This window comes from Crocodylus porosus, unplaced genomic scaffold, assembly GCF_001723895.1.
Source record: "Crocodylus porosus isolate Cpor-Errol unplaced genomic scaffold, CroPor_comp1, whole genome shotgun sequence".
Taxonomy (NCBI): Eukaryota; Metazoa; Chordata; order Crocodylia; family Crocodylidae; genus Crocodylus; species Crocodylus porosus.
Genome location: NW_017728913.1, coordinates 27,535,143 through 27,559,599, shown reverse-complemented (window position 1 = coordinate 27,559,599; position 24,457 = coordinate 27,535,143).

Below are 24,457 nucleotides of genomic sequence, written 5' to 3'. Positions count from 1 at the left end.
GCATCAAGGACAACAAAAAGTCCTTTTTCAGATATGTGGGGAGCCGGTGGAAAAGCAAGGGCAATGTTGGACCCCTGCTAAACCAGATGGGGCAACTGACAACTGACGCCCAGGAAAAAGCCATTCTCCTTTAACAGCTCTCAAAAATACTATTCTTGATATTCATAAGATAAATTATCTACTAAGTAAGTAATTAAACCTGTTTTCCCAGGTTTAATCCCAAGGATCCCAAATTTGGATATTTAGATAATTCACGGTCAATGCATTGAGTCTTTTTCAATGTTTTGAATTAAGAAACAGTTTTTTTAAAGTATTAGAGCTTTCCAAAAGGTTTAAGTTCAATGTTTAAGTACATTAATTTCATTCTCATACTCCTTGTATGCCTTCATGAAATAAGTTAATTTTAGTGAGAGGGGTTTTTTTTCTGCCTCTTACTCCTTCCTCCCCCTTCCCCCTAGAAAATGTATTCTTTGAAATGTATTTTCAGTCTTCATGGGCATACATTTATATTACAAATTCAAATCTACTCATCTATTCAGTAGGGCAGTGAGATGTACAAGTAAAACAAATTAGCACTATAGTGGATAATCTTACCAGCAAAGCCAGAATTTGCTGGCATTAAGATTGAATGACCCGTTCTTACCTGGAGGTGTACCAGTAAAGTCAGTAGCATAAAAGGGAGACATGCAAGTCACACACTGAAGAAAATGTTAATTGTGGTTAATGTTACATTTACTCCAATTTTAAAATGGTAGAAATTCAATAATTTCAAAGGTGATGTAAAATGCTACTATGAGTAAGAGTACAAATAGCTCTAAAGAACAAATGAGGTATCTGAGAAACTGAAAAACGAGGGCTTTCTTAAACACCCATGTGATACTTAAGCAATTTTTCCTAGTTTTGCGTTCATGCTGAAGTGTTTCTGAAGAAAAAGTACAAACTGACTTAATACACCTTTACCTGACCACCTATCCTTGTTCAATTTCAGTTTAATCTGGCACAATAATCATGAAATCAATAAGCAGTGCAGCTTTTGAGTCTACTGATCATAAAGCCTGAAGCTATAGGTGGAAATATAAGGTGGGAAAGAGTCAGAATTGAGAAAAATTACATCTTATCAGTTTGTTCTCTTCAGACAAATTCAAGCTAAACTATGCATGAAAAATTGTGGTCCAGGGAAAATGAGTGAATTGATGAAGAATGTGCCTTTATGTAAACCACAGCCTGATTTTTAAGTAACTTCATTCTATCTCTTATTTAATTAAGCGTTGCTATACCCACAGAGTTTTGTTTTTAATTAGAGAATGTTTAAGAAATATGAAAGAAAAAAGCAAACATTCTGCTGTGAGGAGGCAGATGCACAAAACAGCGCTGCATAAACAAAAAACATAAATTACCAAAATTTGTCAAATTTTATATTCTGAAACATAAGTCAGAAGATACAGCTTTGGTTGTAGACAGGTTGGGAAAGGATGCATGATGTTCGTTCTTAAACTCTTCTTCCATTCCAAGAGATGGGAGAGGAGAAGTATTTTGGGAGGGAAATAAGAGGATAAGGGTGGGAAGGTGGGGAAACAAGATGATTTAAAGATGGCAGATGTTGATGGAGAAATTTGGTTAAGAAAATCAATTTCCTAATATTATCTTGTGACAATCTCAGGATAATGCTCCTCGTAAAGTTTTTGCATAGATTAGTCACCTGTCTTTAATTTATACTAGCATTTAAAGATTTTAGGAGTCACATGGCAGGGTACAGTGTATCTAAGAAAATCTTAAATCTAAATGTAGAAACTTTCAGATATTTTAAAAGCTTATTCCCTATGTAATGTTATCCTGATGTAATCCAGTCTAAATGTTCACTTTTCAAAAATGTTTCTCATCATTCATACTGTTCCAAAGTCATGATGGGATTTTAATGTCTGACTAAAACAAAGCAATAGAAAAATGGAAGAATCCATGCATTTTAATCAGTCTGTCATTAGTATCTAGCTCATTCTTCATTTCATTTTATTTCATGGGGTCACTAGTTCACTCAAACTAGTGAGTGAACTAGTAAACACATAATTCTTTTCATAGTTGTATACATTTGTAAGCTTTTAATTTTTTATTATGAATTGCTACCACTACAAGACAGGGTGGTTTAGTTACAGACAATCGGGCCTTGAGCTGGGGGGCTGGACTAAGTGATATCCTGGAGTTCCTTCAGTCCCTACTTTTCTATGATCCTAAGACCGTGGGTGCATCTACACATGACACTACATTGTCATACCAATGCACTACAGTGACGTAGTGTCTACAGGCAAAAACCATGATGCCACAGCTACATTGCCTTGGCAACATGCTCCATCAGTATAGTGCATCACTACGGCAATGTACCAGCAAAAACTAACCACACACAATGTGCACAGTGCAGTAAGGACTGTTACTGTACTGTCATTTAATATTTCCAGAGGAAAATACTAAATGACAGCACAGTAACAATGGTGCCATAGGGGCCCATGTAGACATGCCAAGTTTTAACTAAAAATAATGAATGAGTCTAATTGTAAACCAACTCAGTGTTTGATTCAACACTTCTAGACAGAAATACTCCTTCTTTTGTCCTTGTCCTCTAATGATGATAACATTTGAATAGCAATTGAGTCTCTTCTGTCTAAGCACAGAAAGAAAAAAGCAATAAGGAGGAAAAAAGAGGATGATACATAGGAAGTAACAAAAAAAAAGTGCCATAAGGGATGTATTTAGCTGATCAAATATCTCTTCAAACCCCAAGCAGTTTCAAATATTCGGTGTTGTACTGCAATCCTGATTCTGAATAAGTGCTATTCATGTAAATGAAGTACTTACTTTGTAGAATGGTGAAAGTCCACACATGCACCATATGACTAGAGGTGAGAAGTTTCTAAAGGGTTTGAACTCTCAACCTTGATGAAGTCAAGGCCTACTTTTAAGAGCTAGGCATGCGCGGTGTATAATGGTAATTCAACTGTTTATGAAAGTTGATATGTTAATCAATAAGGCAGTTCTGATAAATGCTGCTTGTATGGGTTTGAAATAATTAATTGGAAGCTGCAGTTGGGTAAAGTGTCACCCTTCCCCTATTTGAGGTGCTGAGTACCTAGGCAGGGAAAAGCTAGAAATCCTCAGGGACTGTCAGGGAGTTTCTACTGACTAGGGCCAGGGTGTTCTTGCTGCCATCTGTGGTTTCTGGGTTGTGTGTGAGGTTGCACAGCAGTTAACTGTGTAGTGACCAAAGCTCATTGTAATGTGTAGTTAGTTGATTGGTTGTGTGACCAGGGACATTGGGTTTGGGATTTGTGTCAGGTTATCATCCTGTTGGGTGTATCTTATTGTGTTGTGGCTCAGGTCTTATGGGAATATTGCATCGGGTACTTGTTGCACAGGTTTTGTTGTGTAATACAGCTTATATTGCTTGACCTACCTGTGTTGTAGTGTGTAGCTACTCTTCCTAACTCTGAGTGCAGTCGGGCAGTAGATCAATGCTCAGGAAAATTAACTTACTTTAATGCTCTGAACCTGACTACCTGTTGGTCATAGAGGATTAACAACCCTCTGGATTAATTAATTACTTGGCATTCCCATGGGTGGTCCTTCAACTTTATACAAACAATACAAAGTGGAACAACTGCAAAATGTGGAGTGGAGTACCATACCATTCAGAACTGCTTGTAACATGGGAGTTTGGACACTTTCTTGGACTGTGGATTTAAAAATCCCCTCAGGCAAAGGTGGGCATTAATCCCAAATTTCCTGAATGTCAGGGCCAGGACTCTAACCAGCCATCTACAGCACAGCCAATACCATTGTCAGCTTGGGAAAAATAGTGCAACCTTGCTTGTTTCTGTTGTGGTTTTTTTTTTCAAAGAAAGCATATAGGTGTGAAGTTTCAGAGCAGGATTCGGTGTTTGGAGCCCTGAGTGGATGAAAGGGTACAGGGAAGCATGAAGTGAGATGCCTAAATCATATAAACAGTCATAGTCAGCATTGCCCTAGTTCTAGATGGCTCTTTGCTCAGCTATCAGTTTTTTATATCTTCACTTCAGCTCCACACTTAACACAACCTCTTAAATTCCAGTTGCCCCTTCCCTCAAGGTAGCTTTTGTCCTTTGTCTCCCATTGTATACCGTGAAAAAAGAAATAGCAAATATAATGGAACATCATCTAGATTCATATAGAGAAAGCGCAGAAACCTGGAGCCCCTTGATTGACTAGCAACCTTTCCCAAGAGACCTTTCCCCTTGCAAAGATAACTGTTTTAACCAGGATCTCCGATATTTACTTACTGTTTTTGATTTTAGGATAACAAATACTTTCCATGCTATTGGAATTCCATCAAGAGAAAAGTTGGTTTAATCTTATATCACATCCACAATAATGTTAGTATGTACTACTAATTATGCTGATTATGAAGATTATGCAGGGTGGAAGTTCTGGGTGAGGCAAACAAACAAATCACCCATAGGAACAAAGGGGTCACTAAAACTAATCCAGGTAATGGGATAAGAATTCACGGTCCCTATTTAAACTGCACTAAACACAATTTAGTCTGTGGATGCTTTCAATTTCTCTTTAATTTGGTTTTTAAAGGTTTGCTGCCTAAGTTGAGGTCAGGGCATGTTCAGGGAGGAGTGTCCAGGGAAGTTCTAGTGCTCTGTCACAGACCTATATGATTGTCCATAGCTTATGTCAAATTAGTGTTAATTCATTTTTACACAGAAGGATAGTCCAATATAGCTTACACCATGGCTACATGTGTTTCTCCAATTTTTTGGTTATAAGATGGCTCCTATGAGACAGGCATTAGTGGTATGATTATTTAAGCCATAGAAATATGAGAATTTGTTTCTACTATAGTATAGTGACTTCCCCAATACAAAAACAAACAGCTGAAGATCTCAAGCTGTTCTTCTTACACAAGTGTGAATCTAACCTGTTGTTGGAGCTCACTGATTTTACATGTGAAATTCTATGCATGGGAACATTCTCTATAACTCAAAGAATGTAACTTTTTTCCTAAAAAGTCTGTCCAAGAAACCACTGAATACATGTATGCAACGTGTTTGCTTGTATTGTAGTTTTTTCATTATGACGTTAGAGAAAGAAAACATCTGTTATTGTTTCAGACACCTTAACATGTATAAATTGAAAACAAATTATAGTCAAGTTTTATTTGTTATATTCCTCTATATTTGAAGTATTTAGAACACAATGCCTAATATTTAGCAACCAGTGAGCAACTAGTTTAATCACCTTGTGGTAATATTGATTGCATTGATTATAGCATCAGCTGCTTTTCCACAGTTTTTTACATAGGAAATGTTCCTGCTGCTTAGTATATGGTAGGAAAATAAACAAACAAAATATTAAATCCACACATTTCTAAAGAAATACAGAGAATATAGGAGAGGGAATTAATTCCTAGTAGAAAGATGGGTGTTTACAAGAGCCAAGCAGAAGAGTCATAGGGCTAAATAAGATGGGCTACTTTTACTCAATGAAAATTTAGAAAATTAGGATTTATACATCTAGGCCATAGTTTGGTTTTTAACTGAAATATTTTATTATAATATAAACTGAAATAGTTTATTAAAACTAATTAGCATTGTCTTATTAATTCCAGGATTTGCTTCATGAAATTGTTTCTAGCTGGTAAATTTTAAGCATTCATTTTTGTCTGATATATACCTGGTCCACTGGGGCAAAAATGGCAAGCAAAAATATTGTCAGCTGATTTTCAGGACGTCAGTGTCTGACGGTAAAATCTTGATCCACTGAAGTCAATAGGAGTTCTGCTAGAGCTTCAACAGGGCCAAGATTTCATCCCAAGAGTCCACCATTGAAATCCAAGCATGGGGTCAGCCCTGTGAGAGGCTAAGTGTCTTTAAATTCTAACTGAGTATATACCACCTAGGATTTTTCAGTGAATTCTGAGTATTTTGGACCATAATCATGCTGAACTTTCACCATATGCTCCTAAACAAAATTAGAGAAATGAGCTGAGTTGGGAGTCAGATTTTGGTTTAGGTGCTGGAATTATTCTGAGTCCGTTTCAGCCTGTTTAAATTTCCTTACAGTACACATGTAAGCTGTGATTACAGGCTAAAGAAAGAATCCTTGAATAGAATAACTCTTTAATATGCACTAAAATTGAAAGAACACAAGAAAGGATGTATATGAGATTACGTAGTTATTTAGTAACTTCACATCTTACGTATACAGCTGGCTCTGCACAGATGCCACTTTGCAAGGACAGGGGTTCAGCTATGCAATGGCTACTTGAAATTTGAACATAAATTGTTGCATGCTGCTTCTGTGCGCACTATATTGGATACACTTAGTACAAAGAAGATAGTTCTTTTCTCTTTTAAAATGATGAAGATAGATTTCCAAAATTAATTGCATTCCACATACAGTTACCCCAAATGAATGGGGTTTTAATTTTGCAATAATGTATTTATTTAGTGGAGGACAGAACTCTCAAGTCTAGATGTAAAGACTAGAAGAGTTAATATCTCAACTTTTGGTATAGACCTCTCTCTACTCAGATTAATAACAAAGTATTGTTTATTATGCTCCTTGGGCAGCAGAATTGTAGTAATTGACCTCCTGAGATCCTTCCGAGCCCTATTTTTTCCAATGATTTTATAGTTTATGTTATGGTAGCACTTAGAAGCTGCAACTAAGACTGAGTCCCCACAGTGACACAATCTGTACAAAGCTAGGCAAAATAACTGCTTTGAAAAGTTTGCTGTTAAAGTTGGCAAGACAGAACATAAGAAAGAAAGGAAAGATAGGCACAGAAATGCTTGAAGTGACTTTCCCAAGGTCATAGTTAGTGAATAGAATAAACAGATATAGAGCCCAAGTCCTCTAACTTCCAGGCCTCCGTCTCTTTCCAGTAGAAACAAAGACTCAAACTAGGTGAATACCTTTCACTTAACCTGGTTTCATTTCTCATGTGCTTTTTACAAAACTTCTGGAAATATATATACCCTTAGAAACACTTTCCAGATTGGAAGTATTCAAAAACTATGTAGATCATCTAGTTCGCGTCTGTGAAAATGCAGAATATATTCCTATAGTACAAGGAAAATGAAGCTCAGCTTGTTTCCATTTTTCTACACCTCCCATCTCCTTCTCACACACACCTTTTGATATTTGTTTGGGAAGCAATTTTCTTTATGAATAATAATGGTCTTTTTATATCACTGGCTTCTTGTTATGAAGAATTGGTTCTCCTTTCATAATCAAAATTAAGGTCTTGAAACTACTTCATTGGGATTTCATTATCTCAAGACACCTAATAACCAATTCTGCATTGTTTATTATGGAGTCCCAAGAGATGTATTACCAGAATCTACAAACCACTGACAAATCAATATTGAGCATTCATAAATCATAAACTACACTTCCAGTGTTGAGAGGCCTGCCTGTAGCTAAATGTAAATATGTATGTGAAGTCTTCAACCCATACTCCTGCATTAAATCCAGGAAAAAAAGATAAAGTACAGTGACATTTATATTTTTATAATTGCTTGATCCACAATTCCCTTAATAACAACCACTGGCTAAAAGCACTAATTTTTAGGGCTGTGTGAGTCTTTGGATCCTGCTTCGGATTTGGACCCACTTCAGATGCTTCGGTGTCCAAAGCAGCATTTCGTGGTCGAAGCGGGATACCAGCAATGGCTGGGGGCATCTGAAGTGCTTTGGACCCACTTCGGACACTTCAGAGCCGCTTCAGCCATTTTGAGAAAATTAGAAGAGGGAAGGGGAGCGGGGGGTGGAGGAGACTGACATCTGTAGGTAGCCAATGAGAAGGATTTCTCCCTGGCTAGCTTTCCAATGGCAGCATCTGTGAGGTGGGACTAAAAAAAGTATAAAAGTCCCTGTTTCCAGCCCTAAAAATTAGTGATGGAACTGGAGAACCAAATGGAGAAGTTCCAGGGGATCAATGTTCCTGGCTGGGGCTGTCACCAGATGTTCAGACACTGGTGAGGCGGCTGAAGGAGGGCATCAGGAGATGGCTGGATCCCTTGTGATCCAGTACAGTCCACATGATGGCAGGCATGTTTGACCCGAGGGTGAAGGGGAGCATGTACGCTGGCAGCTCCCAAACCCCTGATCACTGGACGCAGATGCTGGTGAACAAAGTCAGGGAGCCCGAAGTGCAGAGGCGAGGGGATGTGGAAGAGGGGGATCCACTTTCCCATGCCAGCACCAGCCAGTCTCGTCCATACCAGCCACTGCCTATGTGGGCCACGGGCATGTCTTCAATGCTGGGGTCCAAATGCACCAGACACCAGCCTCAGGCAGGTAGCGCCAAGGCTTCGGTGGCTGCCTATCTCACTGAGGATATGGAGCCACTGAAATGTGACCCCTTGGCCTACTGGGCAAGCCACAGCCAGATGTGAAAGGATCTGGCCACAGTTGCCTGGCAACACCTGTCCTGTCCACCAACCAGTGTTCCAAGCAAGAGGTTGTTTCAGCATTGCTGGGGATGTTGTGACACCCCACCGCTCCTACTTGTATCCTATGTTGGTGGAGCAGCTGGTGTTCCTGAAAGTGAACCTCCTGCTGCTGGGGTTCCCCAAGCTCCACCTGCAGATGGACTGAGTGCCACCCTCCTCCATTCTGTCTGCAACAATTTCCTTTTTTGAGGTTTTGAAAGGCCAAGTAATGCACCGCTCTCAGCTGGAGGGGGGACTAACTGCATCACCAGCCAGCAGGGGAAGAACATGTCCCTGCTGAGCTCATTCCCCTGCCAGGATGAACTTGGAGGTATGGGATTGGGGCTATGGGGAAGAAGGAGGCACCAGGTCCTGGGCATGACCACTAAAACTGCACCCTGCCAGGATAGGGAGGCTTGGTGGGACTGCTGGTGGTGTGGCAGCCCCATAAATGCCAGGACCAATGATCCCCTGGTGAAAGGTGGGAAGGAGGTGCCATAACCTCCAGCTAATGCACACACGCACAAAGTCCAGGCTGGGGAATGCCCAGACCTGTCATGTCTTTGACAGGCCTGATGCTTGCTGGTTGTGAGACTCCCGGTGAAGTGCAGTTCATAGGCCCAGCTCTGAAATGTGGTTTGCATTGTAATTTGTTCCCTCTCAGGATCAGGCCTGAGAGACTGGAGGCAGAGTATGTGTTTTTTTGGTGCGTAATGTGCACCCACAGGTAGTTGGGTTTTGTTGTTTTTGATAAATTCTGGTGTACAATTTGTGAGGGTACTGGAGATAGTTGGCAGATTTTGTGTTTTGAGCTGTAGGAAGTTAGCTTCAGTTCTGGTGATGAGGTTAGGTGCTTGTTTGAATGTACAAACCAGTTTTCAGAGCTGGACCTATGAACTGCACTTCATCAGCCTCCTAGGTAGTAGGTACAGAAACTCATGGACTCAATATACACAGTGGAGTTCTGGCACACTGTGACCTGACAGACATCTGACGCTCCAGGCACCTCTGCACTTTTACCTGCATTGCTACATTCCCCTTTCCCCGCCTACACCCCACCCCAGCCTGTCGCTCCCCCTCTGATGCCCCCATTTCCATTTTCACTGATGGCTTTCTTGCCTGCATTGCAGGGCAGGCCACCCTCTGGCTTCTTTACTATTCCTTCCATCCAGGATCAATTGCAAGTATGTCCTCAGCCAAACAAAGGGGTTCTCAACCCTCAAGCTTCCAAAGATACATTTTTTTAAGTACTCCTTTTTTTTCATAATACACATATAGACATAAAAACACAAGATAAGCCATCACACACCATGAATAACATCGTGTGTCCAACACAACACGTCTTTACTTCTTCCTGTCAATTCCTTTATAAAATGACAAGCTCTGTGACAAGTCCATTTGGGTACCTTTGTTGCTGCTGCTGATGCTACTGGTGTTGAGCCAGGTAAGTTATTGTACCTGTTGTCACGTAAAGTGGAGGGCCGGGCATGAAGCTGTAGGGGAGGAGGAGGCCTCAGTGGGGCACATTGTCGTGTTCTGCAGAGGCCCCAGCACCAGGAAGGATGCACCTTAACACACACACAGTGTCATCCACCCCCAGCATGAGTTTTTCCTGCCAGCAACTTGGGGTGCAGGGCCCCAAACGACAGATTCCCACAGCGAGACACATACAGCTGGCAGGCTTCATGGCCTGGCAGGGCCCAGCACTCACTCAGGCCTGCTCTAGGACACACACTCACAGCTGACAGGCTTTGTGGCCTCAGTAAGAGCTACCACCCCTGCAGTTTTGACCCCCCCCGTGTTGTAACACATAGACATGTCACAAGTTTTGCCTGTCAGCAGCTTGGGGTGCAGTTTCCCCCCCAACCCCTGCCCCAATCTTCTTGAAACTTGGCAAACTTTGTGGCTTCAGCAAGAGCTACCAACTTTGTGGTTTTGCCCCCCTGTGTCGTAACACATAGATGTGACAAGAGTTTTGCTTTCAGGAATTTGGCGTGCAGTTCCCTCCCAAATCCCTGAACTGATCTTCTTGAAACTTGGCAGGATTCATGCTCTTAGCAGAGGCTAACAGCCCTGCAAGTTTCATTAAAATCATACAAAAACAACAAAGTTATAGATGCCTTAACACACACAGGGTCATTTGTGTCACGAGTTTTGCCTGTCAGCAGCTTGGGGTGCAGTTCCCCACCCCCAAACCCCTGCACCTATTTTGTTCAAATTTGGCAGGTGTTCTGGCCTCACTACAGTTTTCAGCCCCCTGTATTGTAACACGTAGACATGACAGAAGCTTTGCTTTCAAGTATTTGGGGTGCAGTTCCCGCCCAAACCCCTGCACCAAACTTCTTGAAACTTGGCAGGCTTCATTCACCCCTGCAAGTTTCATCAAAATCATACAAAAATAACACAGTTATAGCTCTTCCATTGATTCCCCATTTTACCCTATGCCTGGATCTCCAAGGTGGCTCCAAAGCTTTGGAGCTGCTTCAGCATGATTGAGGTAGAAACCCGGTCCAGAGCTCCGGACCAGATCACGGCCATCTGAAACAGCCAGATCTGAAGCCGGGTCAGATCACTGCCAACTTGCACAGCCCTACTAATTTTATATAACTAAATTGTTTTGTTTTGGAGAAAGTGGGATTACAATGACTCACTACAAATGAAGGTAATATAGCAATGGTGTACAGGCCACAATACCTGAGCACTGCATTGGGTACAATTCATTAAGCTCAAGTGCCATCTCACACAAGCTTGTAATACCCCAAATCCATGTGATTAGGGTGTAGGCCATCATTCTAAATAGTAGTTACAAACATTTACGATCAGATATCGCCCTTGCTACCGTGAGTTGACCCATTCACATCATTCCCCTTATACCTGGAAGTATCTAAAACATGACGCCCATTGACTGCAAGCCACAGAGGGCAGTTTTTTTCTTGCAATCCACAGCTATTTGTGTGCTTGTGAAGAACAACAACAATATTGACAGCTGGCATCTTTGAAATCCATAATCCGGTTATATTAATCCATATGGAAAAAAATATCTATATGTATTAACAACGTGGTTTTAAACAATTCACATATAAAGATGACAGTCATGAAACCACAAGTTCCAATCTCTTCATTGTTACTAATTTGCTGGTAACTTTGGACAATTAGCAAATCACCTCAATTTGCCCTTCTTATGAAGTTGCAGTGTCATTGGCCCCTCCAACATTCAGGTGCCATGACTGTTAATCCACGTTTGTAAAAAACCCATTTCATGAAGCACAGCGATCAGTAAGACAACCTGTAAGCTAGTCCTTCACTCTGCTGCCTTTTGTAGGTCATGTAGTATTGCTGTTAGTTCCTCAGGCAGTTCAAGTCCCATCAAACCTCGGACGAGGAATCCCCAGCACACCTATAGGTTGGGAGATGACTTCCTCAGCAGCTCAGCAGCTGAAAGGGATTTTGGAGTCATAGTTGACTCCAAGATGAACATGAGCTGGCAGTGTAATGAAGCCATCAACAAAGCCAATCGCATCTTATTGTGCATTAGCACATGCATGACCAACAGATCGAGGGAGGTGATGTTCCCCTTCTATGGTCAGGCCACAGTTGGAGTACTATGTCCAGTTTTGGGCACCGCACTTCAAGAGGAATGCAGAGAATCTGGAGATGGCTCAGAGGAGGGCCACCCGCATGATTAGTGGTCTCTATGCAAGACCCTATGAGGGGACGTTGAAGGTTCTGGATCTCTTCAGCATTCACAAGAGACATCTGGGGGAAGAACTTATAGCCGCCTATAAGTTTATTAAGGGAGGACAACAGAGAATTGGAGATGTGCTATTTACCAGGGCACCCCTAGGAGTAGCTAGAAATAATGGGTACAAACTAGTGGAGAGTAGATTCAGGTTAGACATTAGGAAGAAATTTTTCACAGTAGGGGTGGCCAGAACCTGGAACGGGCTGCCAAGAGAGGTGGTACTATCACCTAACTTGGAGGTCTTCAAGAGGAGGTTAAATGGGCACCTGGCTGGGCTCGTCTGACCTTGATCCTGTTTCCTGCCTGGGACAGGGGGTCAGACACAATGATTCTTCGTGGTCCCTTCCGTCTCTACAATCTATGAATCAAACCCTTTTCAGTCTCTAATAACACAAACAGAATTAAAAACAAAATCCTCTGTCCTTTCCAGACATTTGAAGAGCCACTTTCCCAGGCCTTGCCCCAGGCAAGCAACCTGGCTTCTTCTTGCAAACAATTCCTTTGCAGCCTGCTCTGGCCTCTGGGTTTTAAACTCTAAGTGGGACACTCCTTCATGAGCAGAATGTCCCACAGCTTATGTCCTTAGGAGAGCTGGATGCCCTTTCTTAAGGGGAAAGAGCACCCTGTTACACAGCCTTAAATATGGGGAAGTTATTGCTGGTACCAAAGAGATTTACAAGGGTAGGCAAAAAATGTAGATGCTTTATCTGAAGGCCTGGAGGAAGTGAAGTGTAAAGGCTTGTCCCAAAGCAACAGCAGAATTAGTGAGATCAGCTGGTAAGCATTTGCTGATGTAGTTGCCCCACTGGAAATAGAACAAGTTATAAATCCAGGCCAGCAAGGAGGACACAGGTGCTACTTACCATACTGAATGTCCTAGGGAATGGCCAGTAAGTAGGACACAGGTGTCATTAACCACACTGAATGTCCCAGGGAGTCTTTTACTACTGTGCTCTGATAATTTACCACCTGGCTACGAGATATAACTGCAAACTAAAGTGTTACAGCGTTGCGCTTGGCATTAGGCATTTCTTATGCCTATGGGCTCCAAATAATCCTGGGGAGGATGTCCCTAGGATTCCTTGTGCATTCACCTGGTCTTATCTACATCCTTTACTTCAGAGGAAGCCCTTGCAGAGTCTGTAGGCTGATCTAGATCACAATATAATTATTTCATGGCTTTTTTTTTTATTGTTTCAAGTAGATCTAAACACAAGAGTAGCTGTTTTTGAAAAGGAATACAGTAAGCTTATAGGCAGAATTTCAGATTAAATGCAAAAATAATATGCATTATCCAACTAGTCTTCATAAATCTCCCTTTACATGTTAAAATATCGTCAATTGCTCAGGTTTGAAATATCTTCAAAACAGGCTTCAGTGTACAGTTTTCTCACTGACCCCCCTCAGACTTGGCTGCCTGCCAAGCAGAGGCGATGTCTAGAAATACATAAGTAGGCAAGAGATGACAACTACCTGACTCACATTACTCATATGTCTCACATTATTTGTATGTATCTGGCCTCTCACAAGATCAGACCTCCCAACCTTTCCTCCCCACAAAACAATATTTTCCAGGTGTCTGCAGAAGAGATTATTAATCTGGTTATGCTTATATCAAATCCACTTTCAATATTGTAAACCACTATGAGCAAGTAATTAAAATTCTTGGTTTCCTGTACCCCTTCCTTACTTTATTTCAAAAGAAAGCTTTCTTTTACTCCATCTCCATGTTGTTCTAGACTAACGACAGCTTGGTTACCCTGTTAAGTGTCTGTGTGAAGTATCAAATTGGAGTCAGTTCACTACTTTTAATAAGCCAGTATTTTTTTTAATTATGTGATAATGTTAAAATGGAATTATAACTGTAACGGTGACTTATCACAAGTGAATTTTAATTCCTACACCAGTTTGGTAATCTACTTCTACAAGAGCAAACTAGTCACTGACCACTCTAATGCGCAAAAATATTTGAAGAACTGGTCGGTATAGTAATTTCAGCAAAAGCGGATACATGTCTAATGGTTACTTAGATTTTCTGTAGACATTGCCAATATTTTTTCTGACTAGTTTTTTTAGACCATTCCTTTATTTTCTATAAGATATTCAAGAAATGATGGGTTTTTTCATTTGTATCTGTGCAATATATTCAGTATTTACTGATAAAAATAGCTTCTGTTTGGCTTCAATTATTTAAATATGTGATTGAGACAGTTACAGTAGCAATTTTAAAGTTCTGATCTTCACTACATCATTCTTAAATATCATTCTCATGTAACCTATGGTCACTCTTCATGTCAGACTCTGATTCTGGCAGCATCCTAGTTGATACAGCTCCAAAACAGCTTCAAGAGACTTGTTCTGAAAACATTTTGGGTATCATTGATGTAAGTTGCTTTCCATCTTCTCAATATCTTTAAAGGCTTGGAACAGCTGTTGAACATTTACCTCACTTCCTGTTCTACCCATTTTCACAAAATCTCCACTACCTGAAAAATACAGTAGCTAAGATTTGAAATTCAGTGGGTGTGTCTACATGAGATGCACAGAATAATCTACTGCATAGTAAAGCATCACCAAGTAACCATGCTAATAAACTACTGTGCAGTAAATTAGTCTACTGCACAGTGAACTAGTACTTGTAAATTCAGGTACTAAACTAACTGAGCAATAAATATTGCACAGTAGGGATCATGTAGATGCTGGCTGGGACCAAATTAGCTCCTGATCAGCCACACCAGCAGGAGCCCCAGTCCTGGAGCTGCTTAGCTACTGGCTTTCCCAGAAGCTGGGAGCCAATCAGCACTGAGACCAGGTCCCTTTCTGTGCCCTTCTCACCCCCCTCCCACCACCTGTCCTGGTTCTGTGGGGCTTCTAGCTCCCCACAAGAGCAGGGAGCTAAGCATTACCAGGATTGTGCAGCTACTGGTGGTGCAGGTAGCAGGGATCCCCCAGCTGGGTGGGGAATCTCCACTCAGCTGGGGAAGGCCAAGAGCTGTCCCATCAGTGGGGCCGCTAGCATAAGCTCCCAGCTGAGCAGGGATTCACCACCTCTAGGTCCCAGCCAGCTCTGGGCTGCATGGAGACTGCTCTGCACAGCCCAGGGCTGGCTAGAACCTTCCCCTTCCCTGCAGCTCCTTCCCAGGCTCAAGCCCCAATCAGGTGATCAAGGCAGGGAACTGGGAAAGAGTCCCCTCCCCTGTCACTCTTTCTTAGCCTTGTGCCCAATCAGGTGATCAAGGCATGAAGCTGGGGAGCTGCAGGAGAGGGGAAGGTGGGCCACACCCACCTGAGTGGAGATTCCCCACCCAGCTGACAGCTCACTGCTAACTACCCCAGTAATGGGGCATGGGGCTTGGACCTGCCCCTTCCTTGGTGATTTTTCCAACCCCCTGCCCTAATCAGCCAATCAGGGCACAGGGCTGGGAAAGTGGGGGAAGGGGACTCTTTCCTAGCCCCCGACCCAATCAGCTGATTGTGCATGGGACTGGGAAAGAGCTGGAGGGGAGGGGCAGATCCCAGCCAGCTCCCACTGAGCACTGCACAACCTGGAGCTGGCTGAGACTTGCCCCAGACCAAGACAGGTCCTGGCCAGCCCAGGACTGTGCAGAACACTCTCTGTGCTGGCTGGAGCTGGCTTGGACCTGCCCAGACTGGGACAGGTCCCGGCTATCCCTGGGATGTGCAGGAAGCCCTGCTGGGCATAGGGCTTGTCCCCATGTACACAGGGTTGGAGAGCTCTGCAGCAGCAGCTGCTGTCTCCCAGCTCTGTTCCCATCAGGACCCTTCCTGATGTTTAAGGAGCCAGGAGACAGCTTCCACAGCAGCTGGCAGAGCTCTCCTAGCCCCACACTCATGGAAACTGGCCCATGCTCCCTGCCAGCCCCTGGCTACTGCAGGGAGGCAGAGCAGGGTGGAAGCAGCCCTGTACTGGGCTGCTACCATTGGAAGCAAGTCTGCTTCCAAGGGGGAGCATATGTAGATGTGCTGCTGGGTAGGCTTACTGCACAGTAAACCTATTTTGAATAAATAGCATGTGTAGACACACCCAGAAAGATCAAAACTGGTCCAGAAAAGCAACAGTTAATAGGATATAACCCCACCTCTGCAAAAAGAAGTCATTTTTCTTTGACTGCGATCACATTCAGGAAAATGCAAAGTTTTACACTTAAGGTGCTAATTTTAAGATTTATTAACATAACTTAATTGCTTTCAGGCAAAGCATTTTACAGTGAGATTAGTGTAGGATGCTACAAATAGGGGCCGGGGGAAAAAAAGATGAAAGAGGTATCAGACTTTAAAGAAAAATATGTTGTTAATTTTGTCAGCATGTGCTCCTAGAATTGAAGCAGTCAGAAAATTGTTTGCTCAGACAAGACCCCAAGTAACTGCCTCATTACAGAATTTGGACCAGAATCTACGTAAGTAATGATTTCTTAGAAGATTACAGAGTGAAGACAAGTTCCTATTTCTTTCTCGTCCGCAGAAATCACGTAGTTTGGATTCCTGAGAGTGTCATGTTTTGCTCCTATATTTGATGAAACAGTTGGAATTCTATTCTTGCATTTATATAGGAGCTCATGAATATTATGCCCTCCTTGCAGAATGTATTTGCTATATCACCTGTTGGATCTTCCATGGATTGTTTATATTAAACTTACAGTGCTTGCCACAAAGGATTGCAAGAAGTCTTTACATGAATACAAGATTTGTAATTGCTCCAGAAAGACAAATGGGATTCTGACACTGACCAAACAGGTCATCACAATGATCTCCTACAATCGTATTATTTATAGGATATCATTAGGGAAGACAGAGACAGTATTTCTAATATAAATCTGCAGTAACAAGTCAAAGGACAAGGCAGGAGGCAAGCTATTCGATTTTAAAATTTGCCCTAGAGCAACATATAGAACTTTCCCAATAAGAGTGGCTTAGCTAAATCCTGTAGCTACTTAGTTCATAGAAGCAGTCTGGGAACTGTTAAGATAATATGTAGAGAATATGACATTGTCCAAAATTCCAATATGTAAGCTACTCTGAATAATCAAGTGCAACCTAAATTCTTTTTAAATACTGTGTTTCTGGTGGTCATCGCCAATTATTTAGATGAAACTAAAGAAAATACATTCAGATTTGTCCTTTGCTAGCTAGGATCAGTGGGTGACATGATTTTGAAGAATAGTAAGTCAAGTAAGCATTCTGGCCCTTGAGCTTTTGTGAGGCAATAAAATAGTGGTGTCTTGAAAACACATAACAATGGAAAAATTCTGCCAATGGGTACAATAGTGTGTGCATCTACACATACATTTGATCCAGGCTCAGTTTATTCAGGTATCAACTTCTGCAGATTAAGCGCTCCTGGGCAGGCACATACATATGCAGGGACTCGGCAGCAGATTTGCTGCTCTTAGCACCAAACTTCCTGCAGCCCTGCAATTTCAGCCTCTGCTGCCACTGTGGGGAGCTCCAGGCTCTGGCTGCAGCCACCAGCAGACGGCAACCCTCTTCAAAAGCCAGCCCTTCTTGCTGCTCTCTGGTGAGCCACTTCCCTGCCCAGCACTGCGGCAGCACGTGGAAAATCTCTCCTTGCCCACTGCCTCCCCACAGTATGGCTGCTCCAGGCCCTGCCCCTAGCAGTGACTACCAGTGCCCCATGCTCCTTCTTGATGCTACATAGGCCATACTGGCCTGCCATGCCAGCCACGACCTGGACCATGGTCATCTCACCCTGCCTGGCTCTCCCCTGCACAGCAACTGCCTGCCTTGCCACAGTGCCCCATCCCAGGGCTGCCGCCACAACTGTACAACTGCTGATAGCAGGGATGCTGACAAGGAGCTTCTGGTTGCCATTGCCAGGGTTGCTGTTGCCCTCTTGGCCTCCAACCCCACCACCTCTGGGCCCAGTGGGACCAGCCAGGATTGGTGGCGGCATATTGTGCAGCATACCTGGGAAAATAAGAAGTGGCTTGGAGGCCTTCCACATGACCACATCCCCATCACCTGCCCACCCCACAGAGACCACCCCTGTTACATCCAGAGGGGCTTTCATTCCATGGTGGTCCAGAGGCAATGCCCTGCAGCACCTGCAGTCTCAAGGCAGGCTGTTGAGAATTCACTGTGGACAGATGGAGCTGGCCCTGTGTCCCAGCCACCAGCAGGAGGGTTCGGGATTGAGAGAGTAGTTGGGAGTAAAAAGGTAAGAAAGGTTTATTGAAACACACAACGACGTAGTATAACAAGACAACAATGACAGACAATAACAATTCGTGTCAGCAACTTATCGGCAGTCCCCTCTGATGGCTGATGTATGACAAGTTCCTCTTGTGGAAAGCTCAGTGAAGTCAGGCATCCCTAATCTGCGCTGTTCAAGCGGGATGGGAAGGACCCTGTTCAAGGGGGATGGGAAGGACCCGGGCTCCTCGAGATCCACTATCCCACCGAACCCAGGTCAGCAGCTAATCTTTAAATTAGTAGCTTCTGTTACAATGCTGCATCCTCCTTCTGATTTCTAGATGTGATAGCCAATTTATAACCTCTGAGCTATGCTGTTGACTCACAGCCACTTACAACTACAAACTTTCCTTATAACTGACCAATAGCAGTTCAAGCCTTTGCATTTTTCTGATAAGGTTAATTTTATCTGCATCACTAATCTTTTACTTTAATTAAACTCTTAGCAGCAACATACAGCTCACAATGCATGAACAAACAACAAGAAGCACCTGGTCCAATCCTCACAAAGCTTTCAGCAAGCACTTTCACCACACAGATACAACTCCCAGCTGTCACAGCCCTGCTTGCCAAAAGCTGTCTGCAGCTGGGCCTGGGGACTAACAGGCCTGGCCAGAGGTTGCAGCAGCCTGCAGCACCCTGAGGGCCTGAACAATATGGTTCTGGTAGGCACACTGGGGTGCTAGCAGGCTGGTACCACTAAGATGCAGCCTGCCCAGGGGGACAGAGAGCCTGGAGTGCCCTCAGACTGTGCAGTAATTAATCCCACATAAGTTTGCTACCTGTTAGCAAATTTACATGTGATTAAGGGTTTTTACTGCACAGTAAGTGCACATATGTGTAGATATGCACACCTAGTGCACAGTAAACTAAGCTACTGCACATTTAGGCATTTCATATAGATGTGCTCAGTATTTACAGTTCATCTGCAGAATAACAGAAGGCTTTAAGAGTCTGATAATCAAGGCTACTGACAAAGGGGTAAGAGTAAAGGTACACAAATCCAATCATGCTCTCAAAAACATGCATCTTTATACAGACATTCTTTCTTGAATAAGGCTATCACATTCAAAATACTAATCAAGTAGCAGGTATAAATGCTTCAGTACCTAAAGTATGCTCCAAATGCAGTACAAGAGAAAGCACAGGATAGATATGAATGGGAAAACATGATATAATGTTTTTCATCATGGCATTTTATCTATTATATATAACAAATTGTATTAATGTGGTGAAACAAAAGTAATTCTAAGAGTGGATATTTGCAGTTAGTTTTCTATTTATTGGCACGCCCATGACATATCAATTGCCAACAACTGAGTGCTCCACAAAAAGAATTTAAGCTGGATATCACCATTTTAGATTTTATTTTGCTTCAATGATAGAAGTAATAGATTACTTCCAAAACAAAAACAAAAACAAAAGCTCAAAGAAGGTAAAAGTCAATTACGGTGTACTCCATGATGTTTGGGCTCCAAGTTAACTTTAAGTTTCCATAAAAGTTCAAATTGTACTCCCCCCTCATTTACGTTGGTTGAGAACAGTGCTGGTCTAAAGTGAACAAGTAATACATAGTTAGGGACATAACAAGCTTCCTTTTACTTATTTGCGAACATGCCTCTTACCTTGGAGAAATTAGTGGTTCGTCTGTCTGAACCCACTGTTGCTTAGGAAGGATTAATCTCCATTCATAATCATTGTTTTTAATATATCTGTATTCATATCTATGTATTTTCCTCCATTCCCATATTTCATTCACTCATTCTTCTTTCTTCTTATCATAAACTCGTTAATGCTACCTCAGACATGTGTCATGAGGGAGAATAGGGAGCATCCCATCTACCTGCTAGTGAGCTCCCCAGTACCCACTCTCAGACCTGCAAGATTCCAAAAGCTTGAAAGCAGGCCTCTGAGAGAAGTGCAGAGTAAAGAACTAACAGTCTTTCTATTGTTCTTGCAATGGTTTGGGACATAACCTTGTGTGACAAAGTAAGTCTTCCTGGAAACAGAGTGTCCAGGAAATGTAGGTCCCAAGAGGCAGTGTGGATGAAACAGTCAATGGACTTTCTGTATTCCAAGGAGAGCTTACGCAGCCACACAGTTGGCCATAACTCTTGGGGAAAATATTCTACATTCCGTCTTCCAAAACAAAGCTCCATGATTTGTTTGGAGGTATGTTGTATGTGAGAAAATATGGTACTTGTTTTGTGTATGTTTGGGGGTAGATTTAACCTCCTACAGAAAAAGGGATAACAGAATGAGCCAGGGTAAGAGAATGAGGAGGGATAAGAAATGAGTTCACCATATTTGTTTGAAGTTTATGGACATTACATTCTAAGGAAAATTAGATTTATTTAGATTATACAATTATTTTATTATATAAACCAGACTACAAATAGTGTGTAGCTTTGCATAGATGGGTAATAATATAAAGTTATCCATTACTAATTACACTGTATCCTTACACTTCATAATTCAAGAGCAATATTTCAATTTCAATTTTTATTCTTGAATCTTTCAATAATGCTGTAACATTTTCCTTCCTCACTTCCTAAAAGCAAATCAGAGCTACCAATGTCCACAAAATCTAAAGGTGTGCTTTCAACACATGACTAAAGTGTCAAGTTAAAATATTCCAGAAACCTCTCTAACAGTGACATCTGGCTTCAATTTGCTTCTTTTCCGCTTCTAGTTGCATGTAGACTGCCTCTGGCACTGTCTCATTGACATCCTAGTAATGTCACCCATAAATGATATGCTTCATTGTTTCTCTCTCTAGTTTTTCTGTCACATAAAAGCAATACATAAAAAAATACCACCAATCATTCTATGCCCCCAGAAAGAATAAGAAAATTTGGGCAAATAAAACTTCAATTGACTAACATAAAGTTAAAATACTTATTTTTACTATATCAGCAAACTTAATGCTGAGCTGTAACAAACACGCAAGCATGTAAAATGTATAGAAGTAAAATAAGGCAGATCAAAATAGTCTTCAGAAATATGTCTCTATGAATTTCCCTCTGCAACTAGCAAAAAGGTTTTTGAACTTATGCACCAGTCTTCTCTTTGCTTCCCCAACTACATCGTTGGCAATATGTCAAAGTTTGTACCTTTAAGGCAACCTGCCTCACCATATGGATTGCCTTTGAACTGAGCACCCTAGGGCTTTTAGGAATGTCTAATTCATTTGGGCTTCCTATAAGATTTCAGGGCTTCCAGATATCTAGGTCAGTGAGCTCCCTAGGTGGCAAGAATTGGACTACCTATATTTCTAAGTGGCTCAAGGAACCTGGCAGGCCTGCGGTCACCTCTCAGGTGGTACTGTCTGAGAAATATGTCCTGCATTTGACAGGATTCTTGCTGCTTACCACTCAATGGCTTGATAGATGCACTCAGAAGCTGCCAACCCTAGAGGAATATACTTTATTTATTAATGCTTCTGAAAAAGACTTTTAAAATTATTTTTAAAAATGATTTTTATACCATTCTAAATCTGAACAAATCCAAGATTTGAATTGTCAGAAGTTGCCTGCTGTAGAAGGCTGTGAACATCAGGCTGTAGTAGTTTGCAGCTTGTGGGGACTATATCCCAGCTGCAGGTAGTGGGACCCAGTTGCAGGTCTGCACAGGAGGACTGTCCCAGCTGATAGAAATAATTAGCTGGCACAAAGGGAGGTTAAAAGACTCCCAGAGGAAGGCGCTAGGAAGAGAGAAATGTTGATTAAGCTAGTGGCAGCAACACTGGGCCTAGGTGCTTTCATGGAGTCTGGAAAGAGATCAAGGGGCTGTGAGGCTGAAAGCAGCAGCATATGCTTAGGGTGCTTCTACATGTGCATTGAAGCACAATTAAATTTACTGTGCATTAAGCTAATGCGAATTAAGTGATTTTTGGCAGGTGTCTACATGTGCAGGGACTTGGCCAAGTCCCTGAAGCCCTGCCATGTGCACATAGTGGCTGGGCAGACCCAGCACTAAAGTTAGTGCTGGGTCATGCTTACATGTACAGTAATGTGCTTTAACTAATTGTGCCTAAATCTGATACCTGGAAATGCCTAATGTGATTAGCCTAATGTCACCATGAAGGGCACACACATTTAGATGTATGCCTATCATGTGCATTAAATAAAGCTAATGTGCATTAATGTCTTGTGTAGATACACCCTTAGTATTACAAACCTGCCATAAAATTGCCCTAATAGCTTATCTACCAATACCAAATTAGTTAGTACTGATAATTATCAGATAGGGGTTGGCAAGTTTTCAGATAGTGATGAAAACAGGCTTCTCCACAGTGAAAGAGTCTCAAGCTAATATTCTGCCAGTCAGAAATGAAATGAGTTTTGTCTAGATGTATGTGAAAGGGATATTAAACATCTTCATAATATAATCATAATCATCTGCCATTTTCATCAGTTCTTTAGTAAATCATCTTCCAATTTTGCTATTGCTGTTGGTCACCCTAATTTTGCATCATTAACCTCTCTCATCATTTAGTGCAATTTGGCCAAGCAAAGAAGCAGCACTGCACAGAGCAAAGGTGATCAGAGTCATTGCTCTGCAAAAGTAATCACTCCAGTTTGTCATTTTGCTCCTCCATTAGTCCTATTGCCATATCAAGAGCTAATTCTACCCATCTGCATGATTGCAAATGCACATGCATCATATTAATGACACTTGAAATAGTTGCTAGAAACAGAAGTTACACATAAAGCAATTTAAATCATCAGAGACTGATTTAAACCTTTAACAGAACAGAACTTCAGTGCACATAAACCAGTTTCAAACTGGATGAAACTGGTATAAGATAAACCTGGTTGAATGTAGTATCAGACCTAACTGATTTGGGTCAAACTGGTTTTTTAAACTTCTGTCCCAAACCCCTCCCTGGTTCAAGTTAAATCACAGTCTCCTCTGTGCTGGGCAGTACTATCTGCTCTAGCAGAGAAGAGTTGAGGGTGAGGGTAGGGGGAGTCAGGGACTGCACCCCCCCCCCAGGGCAAACCCCAGCTGGGGTCTGGGGCTAGGGAGAGGGGTTAAACTTCCCTTCCCCTGAGGGAAGTTACTACTGGCTGCTGGCTGTGACTGTGGACTACAAATCCCAGAAGCACCCGGAACCAGGAAGAAGTGATGAACAACCCTGCAGAGTCCTGCTACTGTTGATTCTGGGCTGCAAATCCCAGAGACCTTGGGGGTAGCAGGAAGAGGAAGTGACCACACAACCCATGCTGGCTTCATGCCAGAGATCTGTGCTCTAGAGGCTCCCCCCTTCTCCCACCTCCCCCCAGCCCAGCTTCTGGCCTGATGCACTGCAGGTATGTGGCTGCGCTTCCTGAACCAAAAGTGAATGGCAGTCCAGTTGTTTCTCAGTTTAATCTCTGTATCTGAGATTAACCTGCAAAGACTAAAAAGGACAATAAAATGTCCTTCTTCAGATATGTGGGAAGTTGGAAAAAAAGCAAGGGCAACTTTGGATCCCCTGATAAACCAAATGGGGCAGCTGAAAACTGACACCCAGGAAAAAGCCAATCTGCTTAATGATTACTTTGGGTCAGTCTTTCAGCAGCCCAAAGGGACCACCCTGCCTGACAAGATGTGGGATGACCAGGGTTAGAGTGAATATACTCCCACAATTGACTTATAACTTGTAAGAGATCATCTTGAGAGGCTGGACACCCACAAATAAGCTGGTCCAGATAGATTGCACACAACAGTGCTAAAGGAACTGACAGACATCGTAGAGAGGCCACTGGCAAGGATATTGAAGAACTCATGGTGCTCAGGCAAAGTACCTGGAAGAGGGCCAATGTGGTGCCCATCTTCAAGAAAGGGAGGAAAGAAGATTTGGGAAACTACAGGCCAATCAGTTTGATTTCAATCCCTAGAAAGATCTTCGAAAAAATTATCAAAAGAACGATTATCGACAGGCTAACAGAAGGCAACATTCTGAAGGATAGCCAGCATGGCTTTGTTGTGGGTACATCTTGCCTGACCAATCTCATTTCCTTCTATG